A 16,193-nucleotide genomic window follows, 5' to 3' on the forward strand; every position below is an offset into this window, starting at 1 on the left:
TGTCAAAGGGTTTTTCTGTAATAACGGCATAACTACTGTAATATGAGGGTAGTACTGACTTCTGTGATGATGTCAGGTGGAGTTATTAATGTAATTTGGCTGCAAATAAAATGTATTTATATTTTGATATTTGAATTTTTAAACACCTGGGCCTGGTGCACCTAGTTTTCTATTTTCACTTCCCTTCATGTCAAAGCTGGTTACTCCACTGCAATGGCGCATATAAGATGGAAAAAATATGTAGATAAATCCCAAGATCAGTGAAGAGCTTAAGTGCAACAAAAAGAGAAAACATTATTTAAAATCAATTGTCCTGGATTTAAAAGCTATACATTATATTATAGTAATAATAATAATAATAATAATAATAACCAGTTATTTATATAGCGCACACATATTCTGCAGCACTGTACAGAGAATATTTGGCCATTCACATCAGTCCCTGCCCCAATGGAGCTTACAATCTATATTCCCTACCACATGTACACACACATTCACGCTAGGGTTAATTTTTTTTTTGTCTGGAGCCAATTAACCTACCAGTATATTTTTGGATTGTGGGAGGATACCGGAGTACCCGAAGTAAACCTACGCAAACACTGGGAAAATATACAAACTCCACACAGTTAGGGCCATGGTGGGAATCAAACCCATGACCTCAGTGCTATGAGGCAGTAATGCTAACCAGTACACCGTATAATAATAATAATAATAATAATAATGTTTAAACTGCACATTATCTAACAAAATAAACAACCATTATTATTTCCTGGTATGTTTACTTGCTGATTCTCACTACAGTGTCCACAGAGCCTACTTGTGGCTATTGGAATTAAGTAATAGCTATTATATACTGCAGGTCAATTGGATGCAACATCTACAGTATGTAATATGTTAGCTATGGGTTGGGTACTTTCCCCAGACAGGCAAAAAAATAATAAAGTACTATGGAAAACTGAAAATAAATTGTCTGGACAAAAATAAAAAACACTTCCTCTATTTATCTGTCGGCAAGCTGCAACAAGCAGGACATATACATATTGTTAGCTGCAAGAGACGTTGTAATTTGATTTCAGAACTTGCGGTGTTTTGATGTGAATTGTTTCAGTTTGCCTATTCAGGCATCAATAGCTCACTTGTACATTTGGCAAAGGGTTTTTTAGATTGACTTAATAGCTTGGCAAACCAAACCGCTGGAAATGTTATTTAACTTTGTTGTCTCTTACTTTTGTGTCTTGGGAGCAGTGCCATAACTGGTAATGTGCATGCAGTGCCGCTGGCCAGGGCACAAGGCCAAACGGGTGGCACCGTCACTGTATTTAGCTTGTGGTCCTGAACATGCTCTTTGTGACATTATGACATCACATGCATGGGGGGAGCGATGGGATCAGCCCAGGGCTCTGCTCAGGAGTAGTGAATTTTCCATTCCTGATCATATGTACAGCAACTGGTATTTCTTTCCATACATATATACATGTTTTCTCGCAACCATCCTGATTTTGGCACAGCAGTCCCAATCACTGGTGTTTTGGAGCTATTTCTATAAAAATACAAAATTGTTGCCCTTATTTATCAATGAGTGATAAATTTAACTGTGAGTGATAAATTGCACCAGCCAATCAGCTCCTAACTTTCATTTTCCAAACACATTCTGTATCATGGCAGTTAGAAGCTGATTGGTTGGTGTAATTTATCACTCACAGTGAAATTTATCACTCATTGATAAATAAGGGCATTCGTTTTAATGTGAAAAACGCCAGCACTAGTGTGGCACTCACAATGACATGGTCACACTCCCAGCATGCTATTGTCGTGCCCCATACATAATTATTATCAACCAATGTCGAGAAATCTGCACACAGTACATGATCATCAACAGGGCCATCTTAATGTATAGGCACAGTATTGGCAGCTGCCCAGGACCAAACACTTCTAGGGTCCTTCCAGCAGGAGCGGGCGGTGGTCACACAATCAGAGTGGTGAGGCATTGTTCTCTACCTGCCTCACTGTCTACAGTAAATAGCTGTCAGAATGCTGATTGGTGGATGTCTGGAGCTATCCACCATTCAGAGTGCTGACAGCCATTCTCTGTATGGGAAGTATGTGGAGAGACAGCGCAGAACTGCAGTGGAGGCAGAGGCATCGGAATGGGGGGGGGGAGGAGGGCAAGGGGGCAGCATGCAAGCGCTGGGGTGGGGGAGTGCTTATCTCCGGATCCCCGCTAAGACTCCTACTTTAAAAAGTCACCACCTGCGCCGCAGCATGCTGCCCCCCTCTGCTGTCCTAGCCGGTTCTTCACTGATGCATTACTGGGAGGAGGCGGGGATGTCCTAGCAGGCCCAACATGGCCACGCCTCCTACCAGTTATGCATCTCTGAAGAGTGAAGTGCTGGCCAGGACACAGGACATGGGGCAGCACACTGCAGCACAGGCGGCAGCCTTTATAAAGCAGGAGTTTCAGCGGGGATCCGGAGGTAAGCTCTCCACGTACAGGGGGGGGGGGGGGGGAGCGCCAAAATGTATTTATTACTATGCCCCCCCAGCCACATACCATTCCGGTTGTGATTGGTTAATTGGTTCCCACGAATGGGTGTGTTGGGGCCCCGGTGCTTTGCTTTGCCCAGGGCCTACAATGCTATTAAGCCAGCCTTGATAACCAAGTGTTAATTCTGCAGTTGTGATTAGCTGCGGCTGAACAATATAATAAAAGAGAGAAATGTCAAGGTGAAGACTGGGGTAACTGTTACATGGATTTTAGTAGATGTTACATATGCTGCTTCAAATTACAGAAAACACATCATGAACCTTTAATTACAATTTTTAATCTACAGTCTTTCAATATCGTATAGTGAAATATGGAATGGAAGAAACAGGAAGCCTGCCATCTTCCTGCAGAGCATGCAACTTTCTTGCCACTTGACCTCCCTACATCCCTTGCTTTGACACGTACAGTTAAACCAGGTACGTGTTCTATTTATCTGTTTTTTTCTCCAGGGTGCTAATGAGATCCGTGACCCTCTGACTTGGCATTAATACTCTTTGTTCTTTCTGTCTGGCTGCTGCAGGCTGTCTTGCTTTCTATTTTGTTTTTGTTGTTTTTATTTTTTTAACGGGCATTTGTTAAACCCATTAGAAAAGCAGATATACCTGATCAATGCTAAAAGAACTCTCAGCGTTGAGAGGAAAGCAATACTCAGTGTCCTCTGGATCAATTAGATTCACCATCTTCGCCTGTCAAGCCCTCGGCTGCCAGGTCTGGCTACAACCCAGCCATCAGGATGGTTTCTCCCTGGCTGGTAGTGGAATCATCTAAAGGAGTTGTTTAGGAAATGCATGTTGTGTAGATTACCAGACAATCATATAGTAATCCGAATACCTACTGTATGGAAAAGCATTTGCTTTATTCAGCTACAAATCCTCTATGCGGTCTGTTAGAATGAGCCAGACTCCGATATTTTGTCAGATACAAGGCAATGCTGACAGTGTGAGCGTCAGTGATCTAAAGGGAAGCTGTGGTATTTTGTCAGCAGCAGTGATTTAATAAAAACTTCTATTTTTCTTTTCGTGGAGTCGTTAAGGCTGTATGAGAAACCTTTGCAGAATCCAGGTATTCTCTAAGTGGCTACATTTGCCTAGGACCAGACAATTAATAACGAGGAGACCGTTTTAGAACGATAAGATGTTGCATGACAGCAGTGAGATCGGAATATTTCTTACAGTGAACAGCCTGTTTAATATTTCCACCTTCAGGTTTCGTCATTATAGTTCAAACATCTGCAGCTGCACAATACAGTATGCACCTGCTTCACTACCAGTCATCCTGCCCTATGCTATGTTCAAAAGACACGTCCCTTTTTCGAGATGTGCGGCACTTTTCGTGTTTTGGTTTTGGATCCCCGCTCGTGTTTTGGATCTGGATTGGTTTTGCCAAAACCACCCCTGCACATTTTGGTTTTGGATCTGGATGATTTTAGAAGAAAACATACAGTAACAGTTAAAATCACAGAATTTGAAGGTAATTTTGATCCTACGGTATTATTAACCTCAATAACATTAATTTCCACTCATTTCCAGTCTATTCTGAACACCTCACACCTCACAATATTGTTTTTAGACCAAAAGGTTGCACCAAGGTCGCTGGATGACTAAACTAAGCGACACGAGTGTGCGGCACCAACTCCTGGCCCATATAGGAGTGGCACTGCAGTGGAAGACAGGATGGCAGTTTAAAAAACTAGGTCCCAAAGAGCACATCATGCAAAGAAGAAAAATAGGTGCAATGAGGTTCTTGATCTTTCCTTATTTTGTCCTCCAAATTTTTGTTCCCCATGATTTTTCTGGAGTTATATAACTATATGCAGCAAAGGAGTGCGTACCACTACACCACACACATGGCAAAGCCTGTAAAAATTATTTGGATAATAATAACCCTTTTATTTGGAGTTATTATAATAATATACAGCACAGGAGAGCGTACCTCTACACCACACAGGGCAAACCCTGTAAAAATTATTTGGATAATAACCCTTTTATTTGGAGTTATTATAATAATATGCAGCACAGGAGAGCGTACCCCTACACCACACAGGGCAAACCCTGTAAAAATTATTTGGATTAAATTAGAGATGAGCGGGTTCGGTTCTCTGAGAACCGAACCTCCCTGAACTTTACTACCCGAGCCCAGATACGAACCCGCCTCGGGTTTTCCCGCCTGACTCGGAAACCAGAACGAGGCAAAACATCATCATCCCTCTGTCGGATTCTCGCGGGTTTTGGAATCCATATAAGGAACCGCGTGTCGTCTGCATTTTCACTGCAGAATTGGAGAGTGTATCGAGAGGACGTGTCTCCATCCTCAGTGTCTGTGTGGGAGGGAAAGTGGGGTGGCGATTCCAGTGCTGTCTTGTGCTGCTCAGTCCAGTGTAGTGTCTTATGCTGCATCAGTACAGTCTCAGTGGTGGTGTCCTCTGCTGCCATATGTCCAGTGTAGCTGTATAAGTCCAGTGCAGTGGTGCTGTGTTGTCCTGCATCGGTACAGTGGTAGTGTCTTGTGATGCATCAGTCCAGTCACAGTGGTGGTGTCCTCTGCTGCCATATGTCCAGTGCTGCTGTATAAGTCCAGACCAGTAGTGCTGTGTTGTGCTGCATCAGTCCAGTGGTGGTGTCCAGTGGTGCTGTGTTGTGCTGCATCAGTCCAGTGGTGGTGTCTCGAGCTGCATCAATCTAGTCACAGTGGTGGTGTACTCTGCTGCCATATGTCCATTGCTGCTGTATAAGTCCAGTCCATTGCAGTGGTGCTGTGTTGTCTTGCATCAGTCCAGTGGTGGTGTCCCTGTGCTGCTGTATAATTCCAGTGGTACTGCCATATATGTCCAGTGATACTGCCGTAAAAATCCAGTGATACTGCCGTATAAATCCAGTCCAGTGATACTTCCGTATAAGTCCAGTGATACTGCCGTATATATGTCCAGTGGTACTGCCGTATAAATCCAGTGATACTGGCGTATAATTCCAGTCCAGTGATACTGCCGTGTATGTCCAGTGGTACTGCCATATAAATCCAGTGGTACTGCCATATATGTCCAGTCCAGTGATACTGCCGTATAATTCCAGTGGTACTGCCGTATAATTCCAGTGGTACTGCCATATAATTCCAGTGATACTGCCATATATGTCCAATGGTACTGTCATATAAATCCAGTCCAGTGATACTGCCATATATATGTCCAGTGGTACTGGCGCATAAACCCAGTCCAGTGATACTTCCATATAAGTCCAGTGATACTGCTGTATATGTCCAGTGGTACTGTCGAATAAATCCAGTGGTACTGGTGTATAAATCCAGTCCAGTGATACTGCCGTATAATTCCAGTGATACTGCCGTATAATTTCAGTGGTACTGACGTATAAGTCCAGTGATACTGCCGTTTATATACAGTCCAGTGGTACTGCCGTATACGTCCAGTGGTACTGCCCTAAAAGTCCAGTGATATTGCCGTATATGTCCAGGGGTACTACCGTATATGTCCAGTGGGACTGCCGTATAAGTCCAGTCCAGTGGTACTGCCATATAATTCCAGTGATACTGCCGTACATGTCCAGTGGTGCTGCCATATAAATCTAGTCCAGTGATACTGCCATATATGTCCAGTGGTACTGTCGTATATGTCCAGTAGTACTGCCGTATAAATCCAGTCCAGTGATACTGCCGTATATGTCCAGTGGTACTGCCATAAAATTCCAGTCCAGTGGTACTGTCGTGTGCTGTATATTTTTTACTTCAAATAAAGGGGTTATTAATATTTAATCCAAATAATTTTTACAGGGTTTGCCCTGTGTGGTGTAGGGGTTTGGTCTCCTGTGCTGCATATTGTGTTATATAACTCCATAAAAATAATGGAGAACAAAAATTTGGAGGATAATATAGGGAAAGATCAAGAACCACTGACTCCTAGTGCTGCTTATGTGCCACCTGTGGCCCCTTGGGATCTGTTGGTGGTTTTGGAGGCCTTTCAAAAGTCTCCGTTTGACCCTCTTGCCTCTGCTGACCTTAAGTGGCTTTCCCTTAAGGTGCAATTTTTGCTGGCTATTGCTTCAGTTAGAAGGGTCTCGGACTTGGGTGCCTTATCCTGTAAGTCTCCCCATTTGATTATTCACCGTGACCGGGCGGTTCTTAGAACGCAGCCAGGTTATTTACCCAAGGTGGTGTCTTCCTTCCACCTTAACCATGAGATTGTGGTTCCGGCCTTTAATTCTCCTGAGTTGTCCTCCAAAGAGAGGTCTTTGGATGTGGTACAGGCTCTCCGTATCTATGTGAAGAGAACATCCTCTGTTGGGAAATCTGATTCTCTTTTTGTACTGTTTGGTTTTCACAAACGTGGCTGGCCTGCTTCCAAGCAGACACTGGCTAGATGGGTTAGAATGGTGATTGCATGCTTATGTACAGGCTGGTCGTCCGGTTCCTGCTACCGTCAAAGCCCATTCTACTCGGTCGGTTGGACCTTCTTGGGCGGCCCACCGTGGTGCAACCCTTGAACAGTTGTGCAAGGCGGCTACGTGGTCCTCAGGGAACACGTTCATTAGGTTCTATGCCTTCAATACTTCCACCTCCCAGGATGCTTCCTTTGGATGCCAGGTTCTTGTGCCCGCTACAGTGCATCGCCTCCCATAAGGAACTGCTTTAGGACATCCCCGATGTTAATCCTTGTGGAGCCCAGTGTACCCCACAGCAGAAAACGAGATTTATGGTAAGAACTTACCGTTGTTAAATCTCTTTCTGCGAGGTACACTGGGCTCCACAAGGCGCCTACCCTGACGCACTTAGCTTCTTTGGGTTGGTGTGGAATTAGCCGCTGACACCCTCTCCTGTGGTGAGTGCGTGGTGTAATTGGCTACGAGCGATTGTCGTCTCTAGTACCTGCTACTGCATTGGGCTGGTTAACGAAACTGAGCTCCTGTGCACAGAGGCAGGGTTATAGAGGAGGCGGTGCTGTGCATCTTGGGAACAGTCAAAGCTTTGAGCCTGTTGGTGCCTCGGATCAAGATCCTACTCTACACCCCCGATGTTAATCCTTGTGGAGCCCAGTGTACTCCGCAGCAGAAATATATATATATGCACCTGATCTATTGTAATAGTGTATATAGATATAAATGCATAAGATGCCCTGTATGTTATGCCCTTTATACATTGGTGACAGTGGGGTATGTCGTCAGCCATCCTGTGGCCACAACATGCATTGGTGGCAGTGTATAATCAGGGACTAAGCACCCAGTGAAGCCAGCACGTGTGGGGAATGTGGCACCCCATCATAGCTGCCACGAGCTGTAGTGTGACTATTGTGCCCTTTTCCCTGCTGAGTGCATCCCAGACTGGATACTATTAAACTTACAGCAGGGATAGGGCTACCTGTGCCTTGAGTGATGTGTCTGGCATGGGGACACTGACCAATAAGCAACAGGCGTATTGATCCCAGAGAGAGAGAGAGAGAGAGACAGCTTTGGCAGTGGCAGTTGCAGCCGTCTTCAGAAACAGTTGGCAGTTGGGCAGCAGCAGAGCCGGATTATCCTAGGCGCGACAAGGGCGGCTGTCCCAGGGCTCCCTCACATTACGGGCCCCCACACACTGCTTTATAAATCGGAGCAGTCTCTTTGGCGGCTGCTGACAGAGACTGTTCCAATTAAAACGCAGTCTGTGGGGGCCCCTAACGTGTGACTCAGTAACGCACGCTGGCGGCTCAGTCAGTGTCTTGCGGAAATTCACTTCACTACCCCGCGATATACTGACTGAGCCACCGGCGTGCGCTGCTGTAAAGCTGCTGCTCCGTATGTGGGTGAGTGTGTGTGTGTGAGTGATTGTGTGGGGTTCTTTGGACGCAATTTTTAGTGGTGGGGGCCCCCACACGTTCGCTGCCCGGGGCCCCCACCAGCCTTAATCCGGCCCTGGGCAGCAGCCATCTTAGATGGACTCAGAGCAGCAACTTGGAGCAGAGGCAGCTGCTGGTGTGTGACAGGAGTGCTGTACAGCTTATGTAAAGCCAGTTTTGATTCCCGTGACCGGATCATCATTGTAGCAGCCAATCAGTAATACCAGCCTCCTGTGGGGATCTCACTGCTTCCGATGGTGCTGGCTGACAGGCATCTAACAGAGCAGAACAGTGATGGGCTCTATTGACTGTGTAGCTGGAAACTAGGCAACGCAGCCTACCCTCCCTTTTGAAGGACAGCCCTGGAGGTAGCCCTGCTTTGGAGTAACAGACGGTGGGAGGAGCAGAGACAGTGTCTTGCTGCACTGCAGACAGGGATCAGCTTATGATGGTTAATTGAGGCCAACCTAACCCTTGTAACACAGGTCGGTAACACCATACCTCCCAACATGACCCTCTCCAGGAGGGACACAATGCTCTGCTTCTGGACTTTTCTCTTCATTTAAGATTGCTGACACCTGTTTTGAACAGGTTAATGGATAAGAAAGGTGTTTCACTACAGGTGATGGCAATTATAAATTGAGAGGGAAGTCCAGGAGCAGAGCATTGTGTCCCTCCTGGAGAGGGTCATGTTGGGAGGTATGTAACACTGCTGCACTAGCCACACATCACAAGCTTCCTCAGGGACAAAAGACAGTTCAGCTGCTTACATTGGCCCTCATTCCGAGTTGATCGCTCGCTAGCTGCTTTTAGCAGCAGTGCACACGCTAGGTCGCCGCCCTCTGGGAGTGTATCTTAGCTTAGCAAGTGCGAACGAAAGGTTAGCAGAACTGCACGTAAAAATTTTCATGCAGTTTCTGAGCAGTTCGAAACTTACTCCTGCCTTGCGATCACTGCAGACAGTTTAGTTCCTGGTTTGACGTCACAAACATGCCCTGCGTTCGGCCAGCCACTCCCCCGTTTCTTCAGCCACTCCTGCGTTTTTGAAAAAAAGGGGGTTTGACCTGCACCGGCCTATTAGATATATGAAAGATGATGATACTTATACCAGAAATCGGACAATAATATTAGGTATTAACCATTCCCATCTGTCCATGTGGCGGTGCGCCCTGAGTCAAAATGGAGGCAAATGCAGCAAAGGAAGAAAAAGTATGACTCTTGTTGGGGCGCACTCTTGTTGTATCTTTAGTGTCTAATGAGTGGTGATGTGTCTATCGATCAATTCTTTATTTCTACTCTTAAAATAAATGGGAACTCAGCACAAAACAAAACTTAGTAATAAGGTTTACCATGAGTGAATATTAACATTTCAACAAAGGAAAAAAGCATTCCCTAAAAGAATTTGGAATGTTCAGATCTTAATTATTCTTTGATAAATGCATATAGGAAGATAGCTACATACCATGCTGCTTCCGTCTGCCAAAGATCTGTACAAACTGTGTTTGTATTAATAAAGCCCTAAATAGGGTTGATTTTGAGAAAGGGAACACCCCCAGACTGAGATCTAACCCTAATGATTTGAGTCTGTCTTAGAGAAATTGCAATCGATGGACAAGGGTGGGATCTTATCACTGAAAAATAGTGAGAATAAGTGGAAGTGGTGATCCTGCTGTTAGTGTTATCCCACAGGGAATGCGGTCTTCCTACTGCACTGGGTATTCCCTAGCGGTCGCCCGTCTAGGTACTAACCTAGCCCACCTCCGTTTAGCTTCCAAGATCGGACGAGATTGGGCGTGAGCGTAGGGGTATGGTCGTATGAGGACTTGCCCTGTGCCACTAATGAGAGTGCACCGAAAAGGAGAGATGGTTTTCTTCTGAGAAAGGGATGAGGGAAAAAAAGGGGAGAAAGAATGGGGTAGATCTAGTAAGCGTGAATCTGCTGTCCTCGTTAGACAGGTTAGACGTGTCTCCTGGGGGACACGTTCACCAGAATCGTGGATGAGAGTTCACGGAAGAAAGAAAAGAATGGGAAAAGCAAAAGAGAAAGAGAAGAATACCATTTGGTGTTGGAACCACTGCAATGTGGGGTCCCTTAGGAATGAGTGTTACGATGTTGAGCAAGGACCAATATTGCCGTACTATAAAAATATGAATAATCTGACAGGAGGAATGAGGTATTACAAGACCCCCTGAGGACGTGTAACTGCAGTACCTGCGGTGGACCTGATGCAAGACCACACTCAACCACTTGTCCTAGCCGTAAGCTTGTAGGTTATACATTGGAGCGCCAGTGATATTAATACGTATAGTAATCAATTTCCAACACAATAGGTCATAAACGGAAACATCCAGAAACCTATTAAGTTGTGCCGATTTCATTCTACAGAACCACATGCAATTATCAGTAAAGCGTGATATACACAGGACTCAACAGGATTAAGACAAAGTGAAAAAATGAAAAAACACAAAGTTTGAGATGCTTGAAACAGACTTAACTGCGGGACCACATTCCACCTGTCCCTGTCAGTTCAATGAGGGATTGGACAGATATGGAGTGTAAAGTATACCTGAGGATGCCTGCAATCACAGAGTAAAAAGTTTTTTCTGCATCTAACAGTATAAAAGCTAAAGCATCAGAACTGGTATTTATAGAGCAAATGATGGTTAAGTATCACCCTAAGCTTAGTTATAATACCCCTGGAAAAATCCACATTGGCAATGTGCAAAAGGAATCTCACTAAGCTAGTGATAATTTAGGCAAAAAAGCCAGTTCAATAATACAGGTAAGTATCAGATATCACCCAAGCAGTCTTCAGGTAGGAAAGGGGCCCGCAGGAAAGAGGGGAAAACGCGTTTCACCCGGTTACGGGCTTGTTCACTTCCATGGAGAGCAGCTGCTTACGGCTAGGACAAGTGGTTGAGTGTGGTCTTGCATCAGGTCCACCGCAGGTACTGCAGTTACACGTCCTCAGGGGGTCTTGTAATACCTCATTCCTCCTGTCAGATTATTCATATTTTTATAGTACGGCAATATTGGTCCTTGCTCAACATCGTAACACTCATTCCTAAGGGACCCCACATTGCAGTGGTTCCAACACCAAATGGTATTCTTCTCTTTCTCTTTTGCTTTTCCCATTCTTTTCTTTCTTCCGTGAACTCTCATCCACGATTCTGGTGAACGTGTCCCCCAGGAGACACGTCTCTCCCGTCTAACGAGGACAGCAGATTCACGCTTACTAGATCTACCCCATTCTTTCTCCCCTTTTTTTCCCTCATCCCTTTCTCAGAAGAAAACCATCTCTCCTTTTCGGTGCACTCTCATTAGGGGCATAGGGCAAGTCCTCCTACGACCATACCCCTACGCTCCCGCCCAATCTCGTCCGATTTTGGAAGCTAAACGGAGGTGGGCTAGGTTAGTAACTAGACGGGCGACCGCTAGGGAATACCCAGTGCAGTAGGAAGACCGCATTCCCTGTGGGATAACACTAACAGCAGGATCACCACTTCCACTTATTCTCACTATTTTTCAGTGATAAGATCCCACCCTTGTCCATCGATTGCAATTTCTCTAAGACAGACTCAAATCATTAGGGTTAGATCTCAGTCTGGGGGTGTTCCCTTTCTCGAAATCAACCCTATTTGGGGCTTTATTAATACAAACACAGTTTGTACAGATCATTGGCAGACGGAAGCAGCATGGTATGTAGCTATCTTCCTATATGCATTTATCAAAGAATAATTAAGATCTGAACATTCCAAATTCTTTTAGGGAATGCTTTTTTCCTTTGTTGAAATGTTAATATTCACTCCTGCGTTTTTATCAGGCACGCCTGCATTTTTCAGCACACTCCCTGAAAACGGCCAGTTACCACCCAGAAACACCCACTTCCTGTCAATCACTCACCAATCAACACAGCGACTGAAAAGCGTCGCTCGCCCTTGTGTAAAACTGCATAGTTTTGTGTGAAAGTACTACGCGCATGCGTACTGCGGCCCGTACGCATGCGCAGAAGTGCCGCTTTTTCAACTAATCGGCCCGCTGCGAACGAAAGCAGCTAGCTAACTCGGAATGAGGGCCACTGTATCTTAGCTCAAATGCTACAGGCAAGCATAGTTTTGGAACATAAAGCTGCATACAGTAAGTACTTTATAAATGCAATTCCAATCAGCAGCTAGTTTTATCCAAGGACACAATTAATTGACTACAGTTGTTAATCTGCAGTTAAAGGAGCATCAGCATTGCAGGGAGCATAGTGATACAGTACTTCCTCTCTCTCGACTTGCAATTTGTAGACGTCACTGTCACACAGCTATACAGGGAAAGTGTCAGCTAAGGACAGATATTTTTGTCATAGAAGTTATACGGAGGTAGTTACAGGGTAGCAAGACTGTCTGACTGTGGCCTTGCTCTTTGTATTTCAGTCAGTTTACTCCTGCAAGAGCTACATATTTTATATAAGACTGTGAACTTTCAAAACTGTGATCACTGAATAAGGAGCTACTGTATAGCTATTATGACTGAGCTCTGCAACATGAACTATTTAATGGACATAAACTAGTACATGGGCCCCACTAGTAATGCAATATCTATGTTATTACTTTTGTTGCTTTTATTAGCTCGTTAAGATTGTTGGTGGCGGATAATACATTCTGTAATGTTTTGTGGTAATGTGCATTGCATGCACAAAGCATACCTCCCAACATTTGCTGTCTTGAAGGAGGGACATCTCGTGCGGCGCAGCCGTGCGCCACCGAAAAGGGGGCATGGCCTCACGTGGATGACGCGACCGCAAGCCATGCCTCAAATTTTCGTCATAGTGGGGGCATGGCCAGCGCTCTGTGAGCTGCTGGCCCTGCCCCCTCTCCCTCTGCCTCACTGGAATAGACGCGTCTATTCACTGCTGCTCCGCTCTGAACTGTGCAGAGCAGGGAGTGATAGGTAACCTCCCAACTGCCCCCCCCTCCCACCGCGGGACACTGCGGCCCGTGGGATAGATAGCGGGACAGACCCAAAAAACGGGACTGTCCCGCGAAAATCGGGACAGTTGGGAGGTATGCACAAAGTGTTATTATAAATTGTGATAACTACTTCTAAGCTTTACAGTAGAGAAAAAGTTACCCAGAAGCGTTCCAGCTAAATAAAAACTACTGAGGAGCAACTGTGTAATTAATGTCTGTGCTAATTGTAATTTGAACTATATTGTGAATTGCCAGGGAAACTTACTCCCTGATACTTACCTGTAAATTGTAACTTTTCACGTGATACTTACCCTGAGTGTCACACAAGAAAAGGAATACTTTACAATTTGGATGAAAACCAGCTTATCCCTGCAAGGCTTACACATGTAACATAAGGCTCTGATTTAACAAAAATTGAGTACTCCAACGTGAACTGCTTAACAGACTTAAGTTAGCAATTCGGGGCCCCATTAGTAATAATTTATAAGAGACTATTACTAGCAGAGTATAGTACATTGGGCTTAATTCAGACCTGATCGCTGCTGTGCGTTTTCGCACAGCAGCCGATCAGGTCTGAACTGCGCATGTGCCGACGCCACAGTGCACCGGCGCATGCCAGGCAGCCGACGGCTGTCTCAGCCCTGTGATCGCCTGTGCCTGATTGACAGGCAGAGACGGTCGGTGGGCGGGCCATCCGCGTTTGGCCACTGTTTAGGGGGCGCGGTCCGGGCAATGCAGGCGTGCCCGGACTGTTGGGGGGGGGGGCCGCGGCAGCTGGGTGATGTCACACGCAGCCGCTGCGACCCTCACAGTGACAAGTAGCTCCTGCCAGTGCGCAGGAGCTGCGCTGGCAGGGAGCTACTCCTAAAGTACAAAAGCACCGCCACTGTGCATTGCCCCCTCATGTCTGTGTGACTGATCGTAGATGTGCTAAAATGTAGCACATCTATGATCAGGTCTGAATTAGGCCCATTGTTAAGATTGTTAGTTATTCTTGTTATATATTGAAATTTGTATTCTATTTATGAACAAGGTGTGCACATACAATCTACTTTGAGTGTACTATAAATAATATTGCTTATGTTCAGAGGCAGAACTCTGGGAGGCAACGGAGTCATCTGCCGCCGGGCTCCTGCTCTGAAGGGGGGCACCTCTCCTCCCATTCTGTGACACCATTGAATTAAGTTAATTGATAGCTGTCGCTGTCTTTTCAGTGGCTGACTTCCTCACTGGTCCCTGCACCTTACAAATCACACCCTCTTTATTATACTGAATATACACATTTTACAAGTATCACACCCAGGATTAGAAACCACAACCTATTACACTGGAAGCAGACACCTTACTGATGAAGCTGTTTGCTCCTGTATAGGAAATATGAGAATTTTAACTATATGAAGATACTTCTCTGACAATTACACATAACTTCATATAGTTAGAATTCTCATGCTTCCTCTACAGGAGCAAATAGCTCCATCAGTAAAGTGTCTGCTGTCAGTGTAACAGGTCATGGGTTCTAATCCTGGGTATGACTGCTAAGAAATGTGTGATTTAAAATAAAAGACAATTAAATGTATAAATACAGTATATAAATTTTTTTCAGAACAACACACACACACACACACACACACACACACAAACACACACACACACACACACACACACACACACACACACGTGGCCTACTTTAGGCCCACCTGGAAGCTGGTAAATTCTGATACTTACCTGAGTATTACACCTGCTGTCATATACTGTAGCTGTTGTCAGTAAAATGTTGGATTGTATATAGGTGAGACCACGTCCCAAGTCATCAAAGGAGAGGGATGTTGGACCATTGGGTAATGGGCTCTAATGCAGTGTACAGACAGCAATGCAGCCTCCCTTTGCCTACACCTCAGTTTAGCCTCCTACCCTCTTTACAGGCTTTCAGGGGGATATTTAAAAAAAACAACATAATTATCTCAAAAGCTAGAAAATGTGATGTTTATGTTCTCTGGAGATTGAGATAAATATCTCCTCACCAGTGGCAGTTGCAGAGCAGTCCACAATTCAAATAGGGGAGCCATATCAACTGCCACACCAAACACTGCCAGACATTGCTGTTCGGGACTCACTGGCAGTTGGTGTGGCTCCCCTGTTTGAATGATTAAGGGTCTATTTACTAAGACTTGGATGGAGATAAAGTGGATGGAGATAAAGTCCCAACCAACCATCTCCTGTCATTTTTCAAACACAGCATGTGACATGACAGTTAGGAGCTGATTGGCTGGTACTTTATCTTCATCCACTTTATCTCCATGCAAGGATTAGTAAATAGACCCCTAAGTCATCAATAGTTTAGCTCAGGACATGTGTAGATGGTGCCCAGTCCTGGCACTAACCACAGCCTGCACTAACCAATAGGTTTTCCCAACCAAATGTTTACCATCGATGGGGACCCATCGATGGTGAAAGCACTCTCCATTATCATCAGAGCATCGATGGTTGCTAATCATTATTGGCATATCTTACTAGACACCAGTAAAACAACATTTCCATTGTTAAAACCGTAGAAGCAAATGGCTAAAGCATTTATAAAGACCTCATCAATTAGTGAAAACAGAGTACAGAAAAACCTTAATATAGTTCATGTCGAGTTGGTTTATGGCCCTGTTCTGCTTACCCAGGGAAACACAATTGAAACATAAAAAATGTTATTCAAACAGATCTCTTAGGTTACACAAATAATAAAGCTTCTTGGCTGTACTAGGTTTAGATCATTCTTTGTGTACCTGAGAATTTACTGTCTGGTTTTGTGTCTAGCTCTCCCTTCTCACCTCTCCTCCTGTTCCCCATCTTCCATGTATAAGCTGGCACCAATCCGACCACTGA

The 16,193-nt window shown here is 45.0% G+C and overlaps 1 long non-coding RNA gene and 2 pseudogenes across 1 annotated transcript in view; 2 read left to right on the forward strand and 1 right to left on the reverse strand.

The window, feature by feature from the left end:
- Window positions 1-2,373: 2,373 nt before the first annotated feature.
- LOC134965519 (uncharacterized) overlaps window positions 2,374-16,193 on the forward strand; it is a 65,963-nt gene continuing 52,143 nt past the window's right edge. Inside the window, exons 1-2 of the long non-coding RNA XR_010188419.1 lie at window positions 2,374-2,474; window positions 2,832-2,961. This is a non-coding gene — a long non-coding RNA (uncharacterized LOC134965519). The remainder of the gene's footprint in view (window positions 2,475-2,831; window positions 2,962-16,193) is intronic.
- Window positions 10,064-10,182, reverse strand: LOC134968252 (5S ribosomal RNA; annotated as a pseudogene).
- On the forward strand, window positions 11,706-11,824 carry LOC134967197 (5S ribosomal RNA; annotated as a pseudogene).

The sequence above is a fragment of the Pseudophryne corroboree genome, chromosome 10 (genome assembly GCF_028390025.1).
Source record: "Pseudophryne corroboree isolate aPseCor3 chromosome 10, aPseCor3.hap2, whole genome shotgun sequence".
Lineage (NCBI taxonomy): Eukaryota > Metazoa > Chordata > Amphibia > Anura > Myobatrachidae > Pseudophryne > Pseudophryne corroboree.